Source organism: Schistocerca piceifrons, chromosome 1 (genome assembly GCF_021461385.2).
Source record: "Schistocerca piceifrons isolate TAMUIC-IGC-003096 chromosome 1, iqSchPice1.1, whole genome shotgun sequence".
Classification (NCBI taxonomy): Eukaryota; Metazoa; Arthropoda; class Insecta; order Orthoptera; family Acrididae; genus Schistocerca; species Schistocerca piceifrons.
In genome coordinates, this window is record NC_060138.1 from 710,441,653 (window position 1) to 710,464,010 (window position 22,358).

The window sequence follows — 22,358 nt, forward strand, 5'->3', positions numbered from 1 at the left end:
AAAGTAGTGCGGGACTCATCATCATCATATTCACAGAAGGTCTGTTCTAATGACCACGAAAGCGTTATGAATCGTCATAGCAATGAACAGAAAAAAACATCTCGGAGGTGTCAGAGGAAACGTGTGGCCGCCGCGGAGCTCTGTAAAGTAGTACGGGACTCATCATCATCATATTCACAGAAGGTCTGTTCTAATGATCACGAAAGCGTTAGGAATCGTCATAGCCATGAACAGAAAAAAACATCTCGGAGGTATCAGAGGAAACGTGTGGCCGCCGCGGAGCTCTGTAAAGTAGTGCGGGACTCATCATCATCATATTCAAAGAAGGTCTGTTCTAATGACCACGAAAGCGTTAGGAATCGTCATAGCCATGAACAGAAAAAACATCTCGGAGGTATCAGAGGAAACGTGTGGCCGCCGCGGAGCTCTGTAAAGTAGTACGGGACTCATCATCATCATATTCACAGAAGGTCTGTTCTAATGATCACGAAAGCGTTAGGAATCGTCATAGCCATGAACAGAAAAAAACATCTCGGAGGTATCAGAGTAAACGTGTGGCCGCCGCGGAGCTCTGTAAAGTAGTACGGGACTAATCATCATCATATTCACAGAAGGTCTGTTCTAATGACCACGAAAGCGTTATGAATCGTCATAGCAATGAACAGAAAAAAACATCTCGGAGGTGTCAGAGGAAACGTGTGGCCGCCGCGGAGCTCTGTAAAGTAGTACGGGACTCATCATCATCATATTCACAGAAGGTCTGTTCTAATGATCACGAAAGCGTTAGGAATCGTCATAGCCATGAACAGAAAAAAACATCTCGGAGGTATCAGAGTAAACGTGTGGCCGCCGCGGAGCTCTGTAAAGTAGTACGGGACTCATCATCATCATATTCAAAGAAGGTCTGTTCTAATGACCACGAAAGCGTTAGGAATCGTCATAGCCATGAACAGAAAAAACATCTCGGAGGTATCAGAGGAAACGTGTGGCCGCCGCGGAGCTCTGTAAAGTAGTACGGGACTCATCATCATCATATTCACAGAAGGTCTGTTCTAATGATCACGAAAGCGTTAGGAATCGTCATAGCCATGAACAGAAAAAAACATCTCGGAGGTATCAGAGGAAACGTGTGGCCGCCGCGGAGCTCTGTAAAGTAGTGCGGGACTCATCATCATCATATTCAAAGAAGGTCTGTTCTAATGACCACGAAAGCGTTAGGAATCGTCATAGCCATGAACAGAAAAAACATCTCGGAGGTATCAGAGGAAACGTGTGGCCGCCGCGGAGCTCTGTAAAGTAGTACGGGACTCATCATCATCATATTCACAGAAGGTCTGTTCTAATGATCACGAAAGCGTTAGGAATCGTCATAGCCATGAACAGAAAAAAACATCTCGGAGGTATCAGAGTAAACGTGTGGCCGCCGCGGAGCTCTGTAAAGTAGTACGGGACTAATCATCATCATATTCACAGAAGGTCTGTTCTAATGACCACGAAAGCGTTATGAATCGTCATAGCAATGAACAGAAAAAAACATCTCGGAGGTGTCAGAGGAAACGTGTGGCCGCCGCAAAGCTCTGTAAAGTAGTACGGGACTCATCATCATCATATTCACAGAAGGTCTGTTCTAATGACCTCGAAAGCGTTAGGAATTGTCATAGCCATGAACAGAAAAAAATTCTCGGAAGTATCAGAGGAAACGTGTGGCCGCCGCGGTGCTCTGTAAAGTAGTACGGGACTCATCATCATCATATTCACAGAAGGTCTGTTCTAATGACCACGAAAGCGTTAGGAATCGTCATAGCCATGAACAGAAAAAAACTTCTCGGAGGTATCAGAGGAAACGTGTGGCCGCCGCGGAGCTCTGTAAAGTAGTACGGGACTCATCATCATCATATTCACAGAAGGTCTGTTCTAATGACCACGAAAGCGTTAGGAATCCTCAGAGCCATGAACAGAAAAAAACTTCTCGGAGGTATCAGAGGAAACGTGTGGCCGCCGCGGAGCTCTGTAAAGTAGTATGGGACTCATCATCGTCATATTCACAGAAGGTCTGTTCTAATGACCACGAAAGCGTTAGGAATCGTCATAGCCATGAACAGAAAAAAACATCTCGGAGGTATCAGAGGAAACGTGTGGCCGCCGCGGAGCTCTGTAAAGTAGTACGGGACTCATCATCATCATATTCACAGAAGGTCTGTTCTAATGACCACGAAAGCGTTATGAATCGTCATAGCAATGAACAGAAAAAAACATCTCGGAGGTGTCAGAGGAAACGTGTGGCCGCCGCAAAGCTCTGTAAAGTAGTACGGGACTCATCATCATCATATTCACAGAAGGTCTGTTCTAATGACCTCGAAAGCGTTAGGAATTGTCATAGCCATGAACAGAAAAAAATTCTCGGAAGTATCAGAGGAAACGTGTGGCCGCCGCGGTGCTCTGTAAAGTAGTACGGGACTCATCATCATCATATTCACAGAAGGTCTGTTCTAATGACCACGAAAGCGTTATGAATCGTCATAGCAATGAACAGAAAAAAACATCTCGGAGGTGTCAGAGGAAACGTGTGGCCGCCGCAAAGCTCTGTAAAGTAGTACGGGACTCATCATCATCATATTCACAGAAGGTCTGTTCTAATGACCTCGAAAGCGTTAGGAATTGTCATAGCCATGAACAGAAAAAAATTCTCGGAAGTATCAGAGGAAACGTGTGGCCGCCGCGGTGCTCTGTAAAGTAGTACGGGACTCATCATCATCATATTGACAGAAGGTCTGTTCTAATGACCACGAAAGCGTTAGGAATCGTCATAGCCATGAACAGAAAAAAACTTCTCGGAGGTATCAGAGGAAACGTGTGACCGCCGCGGAGCTCTGTAAAGTAGTACGGGACTCATCATCATCATATTCACAGAAGGTCTGTTCTAATGACCACGAAAGCGTTAGGAATCCTCAGAGCCATGAACAGAAAAAAACTTCTCGGAGGTATCAGAGGAAACGTGTGGCCGCCGCGGAGCTCTGTAAAGTAGTATGGGACTCATCATCGTCATATTCACAGAAGGTCTGTTCTAATGACCACGAAAGCGTTAGGAATCGTCATAGCCATGAACAGAAAAAAACATCTCGGAGGTATCAGAGGAAACGTGTGGCCGCCGCGGAGCTCTGTAAAGTAGTACGGGACTCATCATCATCATATTCACAGAAGGTCTGTTCTAATGACCACGATAGCGTTAGGAATCGTCATAGCCATGAACAGAAAAAAACTTCTCGGAGGTATCAGAGGAAACATGTGGCCGCCGCGGAGCTCTGTAAAGTAGTATGGGACTCATCATCATCATATTCACAGAAGGTCTGTTCTAATGACCACGAAAGCGTTCGGAATCGTCATAGCCATGAACAGAAAAAAACATCTCGGAGGTATCAGAGGAAACGTGTGGCTGCCGCGGAGCTCTGTAAAGTAGTACGGGACTCATCATCATCATATTCACAGAAGGTCTGTTCTAATGACCACGAAAGCGTTAGGAATCGTCATAGCCATGAACAGAAAAAAACATCTCGGAGGTATCAGAGGAAACGTGTGGCCGCCGCGGAGCTCTGTAAAGTAGTACGGGACTCATCATCATCATATTCACAGTAGGTCTGTTCTAATGACCACGAAAGCGTTCGGAATCGTCATAGCCATGAACAGAAAAAAACATCTCGGAGGTATCAGAGGAAACGTGTGGCCGCCGCGGAGCTCTGTAAAGTAGTACGGGACTCATCATCATCATATTCACAGAAGGTCTGTTCTAATGACCACGAAAGCGTTAGGAATCCTCATAGCCATGAACAGAAAAAAACTTCTCGGAGGTATCAGAGGAAACGTGTGGCCGCCGCGGAGCTCTGTAAAGTAGTACGGGACTCATCATCATCATATTCACAGAAGGTCTGTTCTAATGACCACGAAAGCGTTAGGAATCGTCATAGCCATGAACAGAAAAAAACATCTCGGAGGTATCAGAGGAAACGCGTTGTCGCCGCGGAGCTCTGTAAAGTAGTACGGGACTCATCATCATCATATTCACAGAAGGTCTGTTCTAATGACCACGAAAGCGTTAGGAAGCGTCATAGCCATGAACAGAAAAAAACTTCTCGGAGGTATCAGAGGAAACGTGTGGCCGCCGCGGAGCTCTGTAAAGTAGTATGGGACTCATCATCATCATATTCACAGAAGGTCTGTTCTAATGACCACGAAAGCGTTAGGAATCGTCATAGCCATGAACAGAAAAAAACATCTCGGAGGTATCAGAGGAAACGTGTGGCCGCCGCGGAGCTCGGTAAAGTAGTATGGGAATCATCATCATCATATTCACAGAAGGTCTGTTCTAATGACCACGAAAGCGTTAGGAATCGTCATAGCCATGAACAGAAAAAAACATCTCGGAGGTATCAGAGGAAACGCGTTGTCGCCGCGGAGCTCTGTAAAGTAGTACGGGACTCATCATCATCATATTCACAGAAGGTTTGTTCTAATGACCACGAAAGCGTTAGGAATCGTCATAGCCATGAACAGAAAAAAACATCTCGGAGGTATCAGAGGAAACGTGTGGCCGCCGCGGAGCTCTGTAAAGTAGTACGGGACTCATCATCACCATATTCACAGAAGGTCTGTTCTAATGACCACGAAAGCGTTAGGAATCGTCATAGCCATGAACAGAAAAAAACTTCTCGGAGGTATCAGAGGAAACGTGTGGCCGCCGCGGAGCTCTGTAAAGTAGTATGGGAATCATCATCATCATATTCACAGAAGGTCTGTTCTAATGACCACGAAAGCGTTAGGAATCGTCATAGCCATGAACAGAAAAAAACATCTCGGAGGTATCAGAGGAAACGTGTGGCCGCCGCGGAGCTCTGTAAAGTAGTACGGGACTCATCATCATCATATTCACAGAAGGTCTGTTCTAATGACCACGAAAGCGTTATGAATCGTCATAGCAATGAACAGAAAAAAACATCTCGGAGGTGTCAGAGGAAACGTGTGGCCGCCGCGGAGCTCTGTAAAGTTGTACGGGACTCATCATCATCATATTCACAGAAGGTCTGTTCTAATGACTGCGAAAGCGTTAGGAATCGTCATAGCCATGAACAGAAAAAAACTTCTCGGAGGTATCAGAGGGAACGTGTGGCCGCCGCGGAGCTCTGTAAAGTAGTATGGGACTCATCATCATCTTATTCACAGAAGGTCTGTTCTAATGACCACGATAGCGTTATGAATCGTCATAGCCATGAACAGAAAAAAACATCTCGGAGGTATCAGAGGAAACGTGTGGCCGCCGCGGAGCTCTGTAAAGTAGTTCGGGACTCATCATCATCATATTCACAGAAGGTCTGTTCTAGTGACCACGAAAGCGTTAGGAATCGTCATAGCCATGATCAGAAAAAAACATCTCGGAGGTATCAGAGGAAACTTGTGGCCGCCACGTAGCTCTGTAAAGTAGTACGGGACTCATCATCATCATATTCAAAGAAGGTCTGTTCTAATGATCACGAAAGCGTTAGGAATCGTCATAGCCATGAACAGAAAAAACATCTCGGAGGTATCAGAGGAAACGTGTGGCCGCCGCGGAGCTCTGTAAAGTAGTACGGGACTCATCATCATCATATTCACAGAAGGTCTGTTCTAATGACCACGAAAGCGTTAGGAATCGTCATAGCCATGAACAGAAAAAAACTTCTCGGAGGTATCAGAGGAAACGTGTGGCCGCTGCGGAGCTCTGTAAAGTAGTACGGGACTCATCATCATCATATTCACAGAAGGTCTGTTCTAATGACCACGAAAGCGTTAGGAATCGTCATAGCCATGAACAGAAAAAAACTTCTCGGAGGTATCAGAGGAAACGTGTGGCCGCCGCGGAGCTCTGTAAAGTAGTACGGGACTCATCATCATCATATTCACAGAAGGTCTGTTCTAATGACCACGAAAGCGTTAGGAATCGTCATAGCCATGAACAGAAAAAAACTTCTCGGAGGTATCAGAGGAAACGTGTGGCCGCCGCGGAGCTCTGTAAAGTAGTACGGGACTCATCATCATCATATTCACAGAAGGTCTGTTCTAATGACCACGAAAGCGTTAGGAATTGTCATAGCCATGAACAGAAAAAAATTTCTCGGAAGTATCAGAGGAAACATGTGGCCGCCGCGGAGCTCTGTAAAGTAGTACGGGACTCATCATCATCATATTCACAGAAGGTCTGTTCTAATGACCACGAAAGCGTTAGGAATTGTCATAGCCATGAACAGAAAAAAATTTCTCGGAAGTATCAGAGGAAACATGTGGCCGCCGCGGTGCTCTGTAAAGTAGTACGGGACTCATCATCATCATATTCACAGAAGGTCTGTTCTAATGACCACGAAAGCGTTAGGAATCGTCATAGCCATGAACAGAAAAAAACATCTCGGAGGTATCAGAGTAAACGTGTGGCCGCCGCGGAGCTCTGTAAAGTAGTACGGGACTCATCATCATCATATTCACAGAAGGTCTGTTCTAATGACCACGAAAGCGTTAGGAATCGTCATAGCCATGAACAGAAAAAAACTTCTCGGAGGTATCAGAGGAAACGTGTGGCCGCCGCGGAGCTCTGTAAAGTAGTACGGGACTCATCATCATCATATTCACAGAAGGTCTGTTCTAATTACCACGAAAACGTTACTGAATCGTCATAGCTATGAACAGAAAAAAAACATCTCGGGGGTATCAGAGGAAACGTGTGGCCGCCGCGGAGCTCTGTAAAGTAGTACGGGACTCATCATCATCATATTCACAGAAGGTCTGTTCTAATGACCACGAAAGCGTTAGGAATCGTCATAGCCATGAACAGAAAAAAACTTCTCGGAGGTATCAGAGGAAACGTGTGGCCGCCGCGGAGCTCTGTAAAGTAGTACGGGACTCATCATCATCATATTCACAGAAGGTCTGTTCTAATGACCACGAAAGCGTTAGGAATTGTCATAGCCATGAACAGAAAAAAATTTCTCGGAAGTATCAGAGGAAACATGTGGCCGCCGCGGTGCTCTGTAAAGTAGTACGGGACTCATCATCATCATATTCACAGAAGGTCTGTTCTAATGAGCACGAAAGCGTTAGGAATCGTCATAGCCATGAACAGAAATAAACATCTCGGAGGTATCAGACGAAACGTGTGGCCGCCACGTAGCTCTGTAAAGTAGTACGGGACTCATCATCATCATATTCAAAGAAGGTCTGTTCTAATGATCACGAAAGCGTTAGGAATCGTCATAGCCATGAACAGAAAAAACATCTCGGAGGTATCAGAGGAAACGTGTGGCCGCCGCGGAGCTCTGTAAAGTAGTACGGGACTCATCATCATCATATTCACAGAAGGTCTGTTCTAATGACCACGAAAGTGTTAGGAATCGTCATAGCCATGAACAGAAATAAACATCTCGGAGGTATCAGACGAAACGTGTGGCCGCCGCGGAGCTCTGTAAAGTAGTACGGGACTCATCATCATCATATTCACAGAAGGTCTGATCTAATGACCACGAAAGCGTTAGGAATCGTCATAGCCATGAACAGAAAAAAACATCTCGGAGGTATGAGAAGAAACATGTGGCCGCCGCGGAGCTCTGTAAAGTAGTACGGGACTCATCATCATCATATTCACAGAAGGTCCGTTCTAATGACCACGAAAGCGTTAGGAATCGTCATAGCCATGAACAGAAAAAAACATCTCGGAGGTATCAGAGGAAACGTGTGGCCGCCGCGGAGCTCTGTAAAGTAGTACGGGACTCATCATCATCATATTCACAGAAGGTCTGTTCTAATGACCACGAAAGCGTTAGGAATCGTCATAGCCATGAACAGAAAAAAACTTCTCGGAGGTATCAGGGGAAACATGTGGCCGCCGCGGAGCTCTGTAAAGTAGTATGGGACTCATCATCATCATATTCACAGAAGGTCTGTTCTAATGACCACGAAAGCGTTCGGAATCGTCGTAGCCATGAACAGAAAAATACATCTCGGAGGTATCAGAGGATACGTGTGGCTGCCGCGGAGCTCTGTAAAGTAGTACGGGACTCATCATCATCATATTCACAGAAGGTCTGTTCTAATGACCACGAAAGCGTTAGGAATCGTCATAGCCATGAACAGAAAAAAACATCTCGGAGGTATCAGAGGAAACGTGTGTCCGCCGCGGAGCTCTGTAAAGTAGTACGGGACTCGTCATCATCATATTCACAGTAGGTCTGTTCTAATGACCACGAAAGCGTTAGGAATCGTCATAGCCATGAACAGAAAAAAACTTCTCGGAGGTATCAGAGGAAACGTGTGGCCGCCGCGGAGCTCTGTAAAGTAGTACGGGACTCATCATCATCATATTCACAGAAGGTGTGTTCTAATGACCACGAAAGCGTTAGGAATTGTCATAGCCATGAACAGAAAAAAATTTCTCGGAAGTATCAGAGGAAACGTGTGGCCGCCGCGGTGCTCTGTAAAGTAGTACGGGACTCATCATCATCATATTCACAGAAGGTCTGTTCTAATGACCACGAAAGCGTTAGGAATCGTCATAGCCATGAACAGAAAAAAACTTCTCGGAGGTATCAGAGGAAACGTGTGGCCGCCGCGGAGCTCTGTAAAGTAGTACGGGACTCAACATCATCATATTCACAGAAGGTCTGTTCTAATGACCACGAAAGCGTTAGGAATTGTCATAGCCATGAACAGAAAAAAATTTCTCGGAAGTATCAGAGGAAACGTGTGGCCGCCGCGGAGCTCTGTAAAGTAGTACGGGACTCATCATCATCATATTCACAGAAGGTCTGTTCTAATGACCACGAAAGCGTTAGGAATCGTCAGAGCCATGAACAGAAAAAAACTTCTCGGAGGTATCAGAGGAAACGTGTGGCCGCCGCGGAGCTCTGTAAAGTAGTACGGGACTCAACATCATCATATTCACAGTAGGTCTGTTCTAATGACCACGAAAGCGTTAGGAATCGTCATAGCCATGAACAGAAAAAAACATCTCGGAGGTATCAGAGGAAACGTGTGGCCGCCGCGGAGCTCTGTAAAGTAGTACGGGACTCATCATCATCATATTCACAGAAGGTCTGATCTAATGACCACGAAAGCGTTAGGAATCGTCATAGCCATGAACAGAAAAAAACATCTCGGAGGTATCAGAGGAAACGTGTGGCCGCCGCGGAGCTCTGTAAAGTAGTATGGGACTCATCATCATCATATTCACAGAAGGTCTCTTCTAATGACCACGAAAGTGTTAGGAATCGTCATAGCCATGAACAGAAAAAAACATCTCGGAGGTATCAGAGGAAACGTGTGGCCGCCGCGGAGCTCTGTAAAGTAGTACGGGACTCATCATCATCATATTCACAGAAGGTCTGATCTAATGACCACGAAAGCGTTAGGAATCGTCATAGCCATGAACAGAAAAAAATATCTCGGAGGTATCAGAGGAAACGTGTGGCCGCCGCGGAGCTCTGTAAAGTAGTATGGGACTCATCATCATCATATTCACAGAAGGTCTCTTCTAATGACCACGAAAGTGTTAGGAATCGTCATAGCCATGAACAGAAAAAAACATCTCGGAGGTATCAGAGGAAACGTGTGGCCGCCGCGGAGCTCTGTAAAGTAGTACGGGACTCATCATCATCATATTCACAGAAGGTCTGATCTAATGACCACGAAAGCGTTAGGAATCGTCAGAGAGATGAACAGAAAAAAACTTCTCGGAGGTATCAGAGGAAACGTGTGGCCGCCGCGGAGGTCTGTAAAGTAGTATGGGACTCATCATCATCATATTCACAGAAGGTCTCTTCTAATGACCACGAAAGTGTTAGGAATCGTCATAGCCATGAACAGAAAAAAACATCTCGGAGGTATCAGAGGAAACGTGTGGCCGCCGCGGAGCTCTGTAAAGTAGTACGGGACTCATCATCATCATATTCACAGAAGGTCTGATCTAATGACCACGAAAGCGTTAGGAATCGTCATAGCCATGAACAGAAAAAAACATCTCGGAGGTATCAGAGGAAACGTGTGGCCGCCGCGGAGCTCTGTAAAGTAGTATGGGACTCATCATCATCATATTCACAGAAGGTCTGTTCTAATGACCACGAAAGCGTTAGGAATCGTCATAGCCATGAACAGAAAAAAACATCTCGGAGGTATCAGAGGATACGTGTGGCCGCCGCGGAGCTCTGTAAAGTAGTACGGGACTCATCATCATCATATTCACAGAAGGTCTGATCTAATGACCACGAAAGCGTTAGGAATCGTCATAGCCATGAACAGAAAAAAACATCTCGGAGGTATCAGAGGATACGTGTGGCCGCCGCGGAGCTCTGTAAAGTAGTATGGGACTCATCATCATCATATTCACAGAAGGTCTGATCTAATGACCACGAAAGCATTAGGAATCGTCATAGCCATGAACAGAAAAAAACATCTCGGAAGTATCAGAGGAAACGTGTGGCCGCCGCGGTGCTCTGTAAAGTAGTACGGGACTCATCATCATCATATTCACAGAAGGTCTGTTCAAATGACCACGAAAGCGTTAGGAATCGTCATAGCCATGAACAGAAAAAAACATCTCGGAGGTATCAGAGGAAACGTGTGGCCGCCGCGGAGCTCTGTAAAGTAGTACGGGACTCATCATCATCATATTCACAGAAGGTCTGTTCTAATGACCACGAAAGCGTTAGGAATCGTCATAGCCATGAACAGAAAAAAACATCTCGGAGGTATCAGAGGAAACGTGTGGCCGCCGCGGTGCTCTGTAAAGTAGTATGGGACTCATCATCATCATATTCACAGAAGGTCTGATCTAATGACCACGAAAGCGTTAGGAATCGTCATAGCCATGAACAGAAAAAAACATCTCGGAAGTATCAGAGGAAACGTGTGGCCGCCGCGGTGCTCTGTAAAGTAGTACGGGACTCATCATCATCATATTCACAGAAGGTCTGATCTAATGACCACGAAAGCGTTAGGAATCGTCATAGCCATGAACAGAAAAAAACATCTCGGAGGTATCAGAGGATACGTGTGGCCGCCGCGGAGCTCTGTAAAGTAGTATGGGACTCATCATCATCATATTCACAGAAGGTCTGATCTAATGACCACGAAAGCGTTAGGAATCGTCATAGCCATGAACAGAAAAAAACATCTCGGAAGTATCAGAGGAAACGTGTGGCCGCCGCGGTGCTCTGTAAAGTAGTACGGGACTCATCATCATCATATTCACAGAAGGTCTGTTCAAATGACCACGAAAGCGTTAGGAATCGTCATAGCCATGAACAGAAAAAAACATCTCGGAGGTATCAGAGGAAACGTGTGGCCGCCGCGGAGCTCTGTAAAGTAGTACGGGACTCATCATCATCATATTCACAGAAGGTCTGTTCTAATGACCACGAAAGCGTTAGGAATCGTCATAGCCATGAACAGAAAAAAACTTCTCGGAGGTATCAGAGGAAACGTGTGGCCGCCGCGGAGCTCTGTAAAGTAGTACGGGACTCAACATCATCATATTCACAGAAGGTCTGTTCTAATGACCACGAAAGCGTTAGGAATTGTCATAGCCATGAACAGAAAAAAATTTCTCGGAAGTATCAGAGGAATCGTGTGGCCGCCGCGGTGCTCTGTAAAGTAGTACGGGACTCATCATCATCATATTCACAGAAGGTCTGTTCTAATGACCACGAAAGCGTTAGGAATCGTCAGAGCCATGAACAGAAAAAAACTTCTCGGAGGTATCAGAGGAAACGTGTGGCCGCCGCGGAGGTCTGTAAAGTAGTATGGGACTCATCATCATCATATTCACAGAAGGTCTCTTCTAATGACCACGAAAGTGTTAGGAATCGTCATAGCCATGAACAGAAAAAAACATCTCGGAGGTATCAGAGGAAACGTGTGGCCGCCGCGGAGCTCTGTAAAGTAGTACGGGACTCATCATCATCATATTCACAGAAGGTCTGTTCTAATGACCACGAAAGCGTTAGGAATCGTCATAGCCATGAACAGAAAAAAACATCTCGGAGGTATCAGAGGAAACGTGTGGCCGCCGCGGAGCTCTGTAAAGTAGTACGGGACTCATCATCATCATATTCACAGAAGGTCTGTTCTAATGACCACGAAAGCGTTAGGAATCGTCATAGCCATGAACAGAAAAAAACATCTCGGAGGTATCAGAGGAAACGTGTGGCCGCCGCGGAGCTCTGTAAAGTAGTACGGGACTCATCATCATCATATTCACAGAAGGTCTGTTCTAATGACCACGAAAGCGTTATGAATCGTCATAGCAATGAACAGAAAAAAACATCTCGGAGGTGTCAGAGGAAACGTGTGGCCGCCGCGGAGCTCTGTAAAGTTGTACGGGACTCATCATCATCATATTCACAGAAGGTCTGTTCTAATGACTGCGAAAGCGTTAGGAATCGTCATAGCCATGAACAGAAAAAAACTTCTCGGAGGTATCAGAGGGAACGTGTGGCCGCCGCGGAGCTCTGTAAAGTAGTATGGGACTCATCATCATCTTATTCACAGAAGGTCTGTTCTAATGACCACGATAGCGTTATGAATCGTCATAGCCATGAACAGAAAAAAACATCTCGGAGGTATCAGAGGAAACGTGTGGCCGCCGCGGAGCTCTGTAAAGTAGTTCGGGACTCATCATCATCATATTCACAGAAGGTCTGTTCTAGTGACCACGAAAGCGTTAGGAATCGTCATAGCCATGATCAGAAAAAAACATCTCGGAGGTATCAGAGGAAACTTGTGGCCGCCACGTAGCTCTGTAAAGTAGTACGGGACTCATCATCATCATATTCAAAGAAGGTCTGTTCTAATGATCACGAAAGCGTTAGGAATCGTCATAGCCATGAACAGAAAAAACATCTCGGAGGTATCAGAGGAAACGTGTGGCCGCCGCGGAGCTCTGTAAAGTAGTACGGGACTCATCATCATCATATTCACAGAAGGTCTGTTCTAATGACCACGAAAGCGTTAGGAATCGTCATAGCCATGAACAGAAAAAAACTTCTCGGAGGTATCAGAGGAAACGTGTGGCCGCCGCGGAGCTCTGTAAAGTAGTACGGGACTCATCATCATCATATTCACAGAAGGTCTGTTCTAATGACCACGAAAGCGTTAGGAATCGTCATAGCCATGAACAGAAAAAAACTTCTCGGAGGTATCAGAGGAAACGTGTGGCCGCCGCGGAGCTCTGTAAAGTAGTACGGGACTCATCATCATCATATTCACAGAAGGTCTGTTCTAATTACCACGAAAACGTTACTGAATCGTCATAGTTATGAACAGAAAAAAAACATCTCGGGGGTATCAGAGGAAACGTGTGGCCGCCGCGGAGCTCTGTAAAGTAGTACGGGACTCATCATCATCATATTCACAGAAGGTCTGTTCTAATGACCACGAAAGCGTTAGGAATCGTCATAGCCATGAACAGAAAAAAACTTCTCGGAGGTATCAGAGGAAACGTGTGGCCGCCGCGGAGCTCTGTAAAGTAGTACGGGACTCATCATCATCATATTCACAGAAGGTCTGTTCTAATGACCACGAAAGCGTTAGGAATTGTCATAGCCATGAACAGAAAAAAATTTCTCGGAAGTATCAGAGGAAACATGTGGCCGCCGCGGTGCTCTGTAAAGTAGTACGGGACTCATCATCATCATATTCACAGAAGGTCTGTTCTAATGAGCACGAAAGCGTTAGGAATCGTCATAGCCATGAACAGAAATAAACATCTCGGAGGTATCAGACGAAACGTGTGGCCGCCACGTAGCTCTGTAAAGTAGTACGGGACTCATCATCATCATATTCACAGAAGGTCTGTTCTAATGACCACGAAAGCGTTAGGAATCGTCATAGCCATGAACAGAAAAAAACTTCTCGGAGGTATCAGAGGAAACGTGTGGCCGCCGCGGAGCTCTGTAAAGTAGTACGGGACTCATCATCATCATATTCACAGAAGGTCTGTTCTAATGACCACGAAAGCGTTAGGAATCGTCATAGCCATGAACATAAAAAAACTTCTCGGAGGTATCAGAGGAAACGTGTGGCCGCCGCGGAGCTCTGTAAAGTAGTACGGGACTCATCATCATCATATTCACAGAAGGTCTGTTCTAATGACCACGAAAGCGTTAGGAATTGTCATAGCCATGAACAGAAAAAAATTTCTCGGAAGTATCAGAGGAAACATGTGGCCGCCGCGGAGCTCTGTAAAGTAGTACGGGACTCATCATCATCATATTCACAGAAGGTCTGTTCTAATGACCACGAAAGCGTTAGGAATTGTCATAGCCATGAACAGAAAAAAATTTCTCGGAAGTATCAGAGGAAACATGTGGCCGCCGCGGTGCTCTGTAAAGTAGTACGGGACTCATCATCATCATATTCACAGAAGGTCTGTTCTAATGACCACGAAAGCGTTAGGAATCGTCATAGCCATGAACAGAAAAAAACATCTCGGAGGTATCAGAGTAAACGTGTGGCCGCCGCGGAGCTCTGTAAAGTAGTACGGGACTCATCATCATCATATTCACAGAAGGTCTGTTCTAATGACCACGAAAGCGTTAGGAATCGTCATAGCCATGAACAGAAAAAAACTTCTCGGAGGTATCAGAGGAAACGTGTGGCCGCCGCGGAGCTCTGTAAAGTAGTACGGGACTCATCATCATCATATTCACAGAAGGTCTGTTCTAATTACCACGAAAACGTTACTGAATCGTCATAGCTATGAACAGAAAAAAAACATCTCGGGGGTATCAGAGGAAACGTGTGGCCGCCGCGGAGCTCTGTAAAGTAGTACGGGACTCATCATCATCATATTCACAGAAGGTCTGTTCTAATGACCACGAAAGCGTTAGGAATCGTCATAGCCATGAACAGAAAAAAACTTCTCGGAGGTATCAGAGGAAACGTGTGGCCGCCGCGGAGCTCTGTAAAGTAGTACGGGACTCATCATCATCATATTCACAGAAGGTCTGTTCTAATGACCACGAAAGCGTTAGGAATTGTCATAGCCATGAACAGAAAAAAATTTCTCGGAAGTATCAGAGGAAACATGTGGCCGCCGCGGTGCTCTGTAAAGTAGTACGGGACTCATCATCATCATATTCACAGAAGGTCTGTTCTAATGAGCACGAAAGCGTTAGGAATCGTCATAGCCATGAACAGAAATAAACATCTCGGAGGTATCAGACGAAACGTGTGGCCGCCACGTAGCTCTGTAAAGTAGTACGGGACTCATCATCATCATATTCAAAGAAGGTCTGTTCTAATGATCACGAAAGCGTTAGGAATCGTCATAGCCATGAACAGAAAAAACATCTCGGAGGTATCAGAGGAAACGTGTGGCCGCCGCGGAGCTCTGTAAAGTAGTACGGGACTCATCATCATCATATTCACAGAAGGTCTGTTCTAATGGCCACGAAAGTGTTAGGAATCGTCATAGCCATGAACAGAAATAAACATCTCGGAGGTATCAGACGAAACGTGTGGCCGCCGCGGAGCTCTGTAAAGTAGTACGGGACTCATCATCATCATATTCACAGAAGGTCTGATCTAATGACCACGAAAGCGTTAGGAATCGTCATAGCCATGAACAGAAAAAAACATCTCGGAGGTATGAGAGGAAACATGTGGCCGCCGCGGAGCTCTGTAAAGTAGTACGGGACTCATCATCATCATATTCACAGAAGGTCCGTTCTAATGACCACGAAAGCGTTAGGAATCGTCATAGCCATGAACAGAAAAAAACATCTCGGAGGTATCAGAGGAAACGTGTGGCCGCCGCGGAGCTCTGTAAAGTAGTACGGGACTCATCATCATCATATTCACAGAAGGTCTGTTCTAATGACCACGAAAGCGTTAGGAATCGTCATAGCCATGAACAGAAAAAAACTTCTCGGAGGTATCAGGGGAAACATGTGGCCGCCGCGGAGCTCTGTAAAGTAGTATGGGACTCATCATCATCATATTCACAGAAGGTCTGTTCTAATGACCACGAAAGCGTTCGGAATCGTCGTAGCCATGAACAGAAAAATACATCTCGGAGGTATCAGAGGATACGTGTGGCTGCCGCGGAGCTCTGTAAAGTAGTACGGGACTCATCATCATCATATTCACAGAAGGTCTGTTCTAATGACCACGAAAGCGTTAGGAATCGTCATAGCCATGAACAGAAAAAAACATCTCGGAGGTATCAGAGGAAACGTGTGTCCGCCGCGGAGCTCTGTAAAGTAGTACGGGACTCGTCATCATCATATTCACAGTAGGTCTGTTCTAATGACCACGAAAGCGTTAGGAATCGTCATAGCCATGAACAGAAAAAAACTTCTCGGAGGTATCAGAGGAAACGTGTGGCCGCCGCGGAGCTCTGTAAAGTAGTACGGGACTCATCATCATCATATTCACAGAAGGTGTGTTCTAATGACCACGAAAGCGTTAGGAATTGTCATAGCCATGAACAGAAAAAAATTTCTCGGAAGTATCAGAGGAAACGTGTGGCCGCCGCGGTGCTCTGTAAAGTAGTACGGGACTCATCATCATCATATTCACAGAAGGTCTGTTCTAATGACCACGAAAGCGTTAGGAATCGTCATAGCCATGAACAGAAAAAAACTTCTCGGAGGTATCAGAGGAAACGTGTGGCCGCCGCGGAGCTCTGTAAAGTAGTACGGGACTCAACATCATCATATTCACAGAAGGTCTGTTCTAATGACCACGAAAGCGTTAGGAATTGTCATAGCCATGAACAGAAAAAAATTTCTCGGAAGTATCAGAGGAAACGTGTGGCCGCCGCGGAGCTCTGTAAAGTAGTACGGGACTCATCATCATCATATTCACAGAAGGTCTGTTCTAATGACCACGAAAGCGTTAGGAATCGTCAGAGCCATGAACAGAAAAAAACTTCTCGGAGGTATCAGAGGAAACGTGTGGCCGCCGCGGAGCTCTGTAAAGTAGTACGGGACTCAACATCATCATATTCACAGAAGGTCTGTTCTAATGACCACGAAAGCGTTAGGAATCGTCATAGCCATGAACAGAAAAAAACATCTCGGAGGTATCAGAGGAAACGTGTGGCCGCCGCGGAGCTCTGTAAAGTAGTACGGGACTCATCATCATCATATTCACAGAAGGTCTGATCTAATGACCACGAAAGCGTTAGGAATCGTCATAGCCATGAACAGAAAAAAACATCTCGGAGGTATCAGAGGAAACGTGTGGCCGCCGCGGAGCTCTGTAAAGTAGTATGGGACTCATCATCATCATATTCACAGAAGGTCTCTTCTAATGACCACGAAAGTGTTAGGAATCGTCATAGCCATGAACAGAAAAAAACATCTCGGAGGTATCAGAGGAAACGTGTGGCCGCCGCGGAGCTCTGTAAAGTAGTACGGGACTCATCATCATCATATTCACAGAAGGTCTGATCTAATGACCACGAAAGCGTTAGGAATCGTCATAGCCATGAACAGAAAAAAATATCTCGGAGGTATCAGAGGAAACGTGTGGCCGCCGCGGAGCTCTGTAAAGTAGTATGGGACTCATCATCATCATATTCACAGAAGGTCTCTTCTAATGACCACGAAAGTGTTAGGAATCGTCATAGCCATGAACAGAAAAAAACATCTCGGAGGTATCAGAGGAAACGTGTGGCCGCCGCGGAGCTCTGTAAAGTAGTACGGGACTCATCATCATCATATTCACAGAAGGTCTGATCTAATGACCACGAAAGCGTTAGGAATCGTCAGAGAGATGAACAGAAAAAAACTTCTCGGAGGTATCAGAGGAAACGTGTGGCCGCCGCGGAGGTCTGTAAAGTAGTATGGGACTCATCATCATCATATTCACAGAAGGTCTCTTCTAATGACCACGAAAGTGTTAGGAATCGTCATAGCCATGAACAGAAAAAAACATCTCGGAGGTATCAGAGGAAACGTGTGGCCGCCGCGGAGCTCTGTAAAGTAGTACGGGACTCATCATCATCATATTCACAGAAGGTCTGATCTAATGACCACGAAAGCGTTAGGAATCGTCATAGCCATGAACAGAAAAAAACATCTCGGAGGTATCAGAGGAAACGTGTGGCCGCCGCGGAGCTCTGTAAAGTAGTATGGGACTCATCATCATCATATTCACAGAAGGTCTGTTCTAATGACCACGAAAGCGTTAGGAATCGTCATAGCCATGAACAGAAAAAAACATCTCGGAGGTATCAGAGGATACGTGTGGCCGCCGCGGAGCTCTGTAAAGTAGTACGGGACTCATCATCATCATATTCACAGAAGGTCTGATCTAATGACCACGAAAGCGTTAGGAATCGTCATAGCCATGAACAGAAAAAAACATCTCGGAGGTATCAGAGGATACGTGTGGCCGCCGCGGAGCTCTGTAAAGTAGTATGGGACTCATCATCATCATATTCACAGAAGGTCTGATCTAATGACCACGAAAGCGTTAGGAATCGTCATAGCCATGAACAGAAAAAAACATCTCGGAAGTATCAGAGGAAACGTGTGGCCGCCGCGGTGCTCTGTAAAGTAGTACGGGACTCATCATCATCATATTCACAGAAGGTCTGTTCAAATGACCACGAAAGCGTTAGGAATCGTCATAGCCATGAACAGAAAAAAACATCTCGGAGGTATCAGAGGAAACGTGTGGCCGCCGCGGAGCTCTGTAAAGTAGTACGGGACTCATCATCATCATATTCACAGAAGGTCTGTTCTAATGACCACGAAAGCGTTAGGAATCGTCATAGCCATGAACAGAAAAAAACATCTCGGAGGTATCAGAGGAAACGTGTGGCCGCCGCGGTGCTCTGTAAAGTAGTATGGGACTCATCATCATCATATTCACAGAAGGTCTGATCTAATGACCACGAAAGCGTTAGGAATCGTCATAGCCATGAACAGAAAAAAACATCTCGGAAGTATCAGAGGAAACGTGTGGCCGCCGCGGTGCTCTGTAAAGTAGTACGGGACTCATCATCATCATATTCACAGAAGGTCTGATCTAATGACCACGAAAGCGTTAGGAATCGTCATAGCCATGAACAGAAAAAAACATCTCGGAAGTATCAGAGGAAACGTGTGGCCGCCGCGGTGCTCTGTAAAGTAGTACGGGACTCATCATCATCATATTCACAGAAGGTCTGTTCAAATGACCACGAAAGCGTTAGGAATCGTCATAGCCATGAACAGAAAAAAACATCTCGGAGGTATCAGAGGAAACGTGTGGCCGCCGCGGAGCTCTGTAAAGTAGTACGGGACTCATCATCATCATATTCACAGAAGGTCTGTTCTAATGACCACGAAAGCGTTAGGAATCGTCATAGCCATGAACAGAAAAAAACTTCTCGGAGGTATCAGAGGAAACGTGTGGCCGCCGCGGAGCTCTGTAAAGTAGTACGGGACTCAACATCATCATATTCACAGAAGGTCTGTTCTAATGACCACGAAAGCGTTAGGAATTGTCATAGCCATGAACAGAAAAAAATTTCTCGGAAGTATCAGAGGAATCGTGTGGCCGCCGCGGTGCTCTGTAAAGTAGTACGGGACTCATCATCATCATATTCACAGAAGGTCTGTTCTAATGACCACGAAAGCGTTAGGAATCGTCAGAGTCATGAACAGAAAAAAACTTCTCGGAGGTATCAGAGGAAACGTGTGGCCGCCGCGGAGGTCTGTAAAGTAGTATGGGACTCATCATCATCATATTCACAGAAGGTCTCTTCTAATGACCACGAAAGTGTTAGGAATCGTCATAGCCATGAACAGAAAAAAACATCTCGGAGGTATCAGAGGAAACGTGTGGCCGCCGCGGAGCTCTGTAAAGTAGTACGGGACTCATCATCATCATATTCACAGAAGGTCTGTTCTAATGACCACGAAAGCGTTAGGAATCGTCATAGCCATGAACAGAAAAAAACATCTCGGAGGTATCAGAGGAAACGTGTGGCCGCCGCGGAGCTCTGTAAAGTAGTACGGGACTCATCATCATCATATTCACAGAAGGTCTGATCTAATGACCACGAAAGCGTTAGGAATCGTCATAGCCATGAACAGAAAAAAACATCTCGGAAGTATCAGAGGAAACGTGTGGCCGCCGCGGTGCTCTGTAAAGTAGTACGGGACTCATCATCATCATATTCACAGAAGGTCTGTTCAAATGACCACGAAAGCGTTAGGAATCGTCATAGCCATGAACAGAAAAAAACATCTCGGAGGTATCAGAGGAAACGTGTGGCCGCCGCGGAGCTCTGTGAAGTAGTACGGGACTCATCATCATCGTATTCACAGAAGGTCTGATCTAATGACCACGAAAGCGTTAGGAATCGTCATAGCCATGAACAGAAAAAAACATCTCGGAAGTATCAGAGGAAACGTGTGGCCGCCGCGGTGCTCTGTAAAGTAGTACGGGACTCATCATCATCATATTCACAGAAGGTCTGTTCAAATGACCACGAAAGCGTTAGGAATCGTCATAGCCATGAACAGAAAAAAACTTCTCGGAGGTATCAGAGGAAACGTGTGGCCGCCGCGGAGCTCTGTAAAGTAGTATGGGACTCATCATCATCATATTCACAGAAGGTCTCTTCTAATGACCACGAAAGTGTTAGGAATCGTCATAGCCATGAACAGAAAAAAACATCTCGGAGGTATCAGAGGAAACGTGTGGCCGCCGCGGAGCTCTGTAAAGTAGTACGGGACTCATCATCATCATATTCACAGAAGGTCTGATCTAATGACCACGAAAGCGTTAGGAATCGTCATAGCCATGAACAGAAAAAAACATCTCGGAAGTATCAGAGGAAACGTGTGGCCGCCGCGGTGCTCTGTAAAGTAGTACGGGACTCATCATCATCATATTCACAGAAGGTCTGTTCAAATGACCACGAAAGCGTTAGGAATCGTCATAGCCATGAACAGAAAAAAACATCTCGGAGGTATCAGAGGAAACGTGTGGCCGCCGCGGAGCTCTGTAAAGTAGTACGGGACTCATCATCATCATATTCACAGAAGGTCTGTTCTAATGACCACGAAAGCGTTAGGAATCGTCATAGCCATGAACAGAAAAAAACTTCTCGGAGGTATCAGAGGATACGTGTGGCCGCCGCGGAGCTCTGTAAAGTAGTACGGGACTCAACATCATCATATTCACAGAAGGTCTGTTCTAATGACCACGAAAGCGTTACGAATTGTCGCAGCCATGAACAGAAAAAAATTTCTCGGAAGTATCAGAGGAATCGTGTGGCCGCCGCGGAGCTCTGTAAAGTAGTACGGGACTCATCATCATCATATTCACAGAAGGTCTGTTCTAATGACCACGAAAGCGTTAGGAATCGTCATAGCCATGAACAGAAAAAAACATCTCGGAGGTATCAGAGGAAACGTGTGGCCGCCGCGGTGCTCTGTAAAGTAGTATGGGACTCATCATCATCATATTCACAGAAGGTCTGATCTAATGACCACGAAAGCGTTAGGAATCGTCATAGCCATGAACAGAAAAAAACATCTCGGAGGTATCAGAGGAAACGTGTGGCCGCCGCGGAGCTCTGTAAAGTAGTACGGGACTCATCATCATCATATTCACAGAAGGTCTGTTCTAATGACCACGAAAGCGTTAGGAATCGTCATAGCCATGAACAGAAAAAAACATCTCGGAGGTATCAGAGGATACGTGTGGCCGCCGCGGAGCTCTGTAAAGTAGTATGGGACTCATCATCATCATATTCACAGAAGGTCTGATCTAATGACCACGAAAGCGTTAGGAATCGTCATAGCCATGAACAGAAAAAAACATCTCGGAAGTATCAGAGGAAACGTGTGGCCGCCGCGGTGCTCTGTAAAGTAGTACGGGACTCATCATCATCATATTCACAGAAGGTCTGTTCAAATGACCACGAAAGCGTTAGGAATCGTCATAGCCATGAACAGAAAAAAACATCTCGGAGGTATCAGAGGAAACGTGTGGCCGCCGCGGAGCTCTGTAAAGTAGTACGGGACTCATCATCATCATATTCACAGAAGGTCTGATCTAATGACCACGAAAGCGTTAGGAATCGTCATAGCCATGAACAGAAAAAAACTTCTCGGAGGTATCAGAGGAAACGTGTGGCCGCCGCGGAGCTCTGTAAAGTAGTACGGGACTCAACATCATCATATTCACAGAAGGTCTGTTCTAATGACCACGAAAGCGTTAGGAATTGTCATAGCCATGAACAGAAAAAAATTTCTCGGAAGTATCAGAGGAATCGTGTGGCCGCCGCGGTGCTCTGTAAAGTAGTACGGGACTCATCATCATCATATTCACAGAAGGTC

At 45.8% G+C, this 22,358-nt stretch overlaps 1 protein-coding gene across 1 annotated transcript in view; it reads right to left on the bottom strand.

Annotated features, from left to right (window-relative positions):
- LOC124793790 (cyclic nucleotide-gated cation channel subunit A) overlaps positions 1–22,358 on the bottom strand; it is a 595,917-nt gene that overhangs the window by 249,818 nt on the left and 323,741 nt on the right. The gene's annotated exons all lie outside the window — the stretch shown is intronic.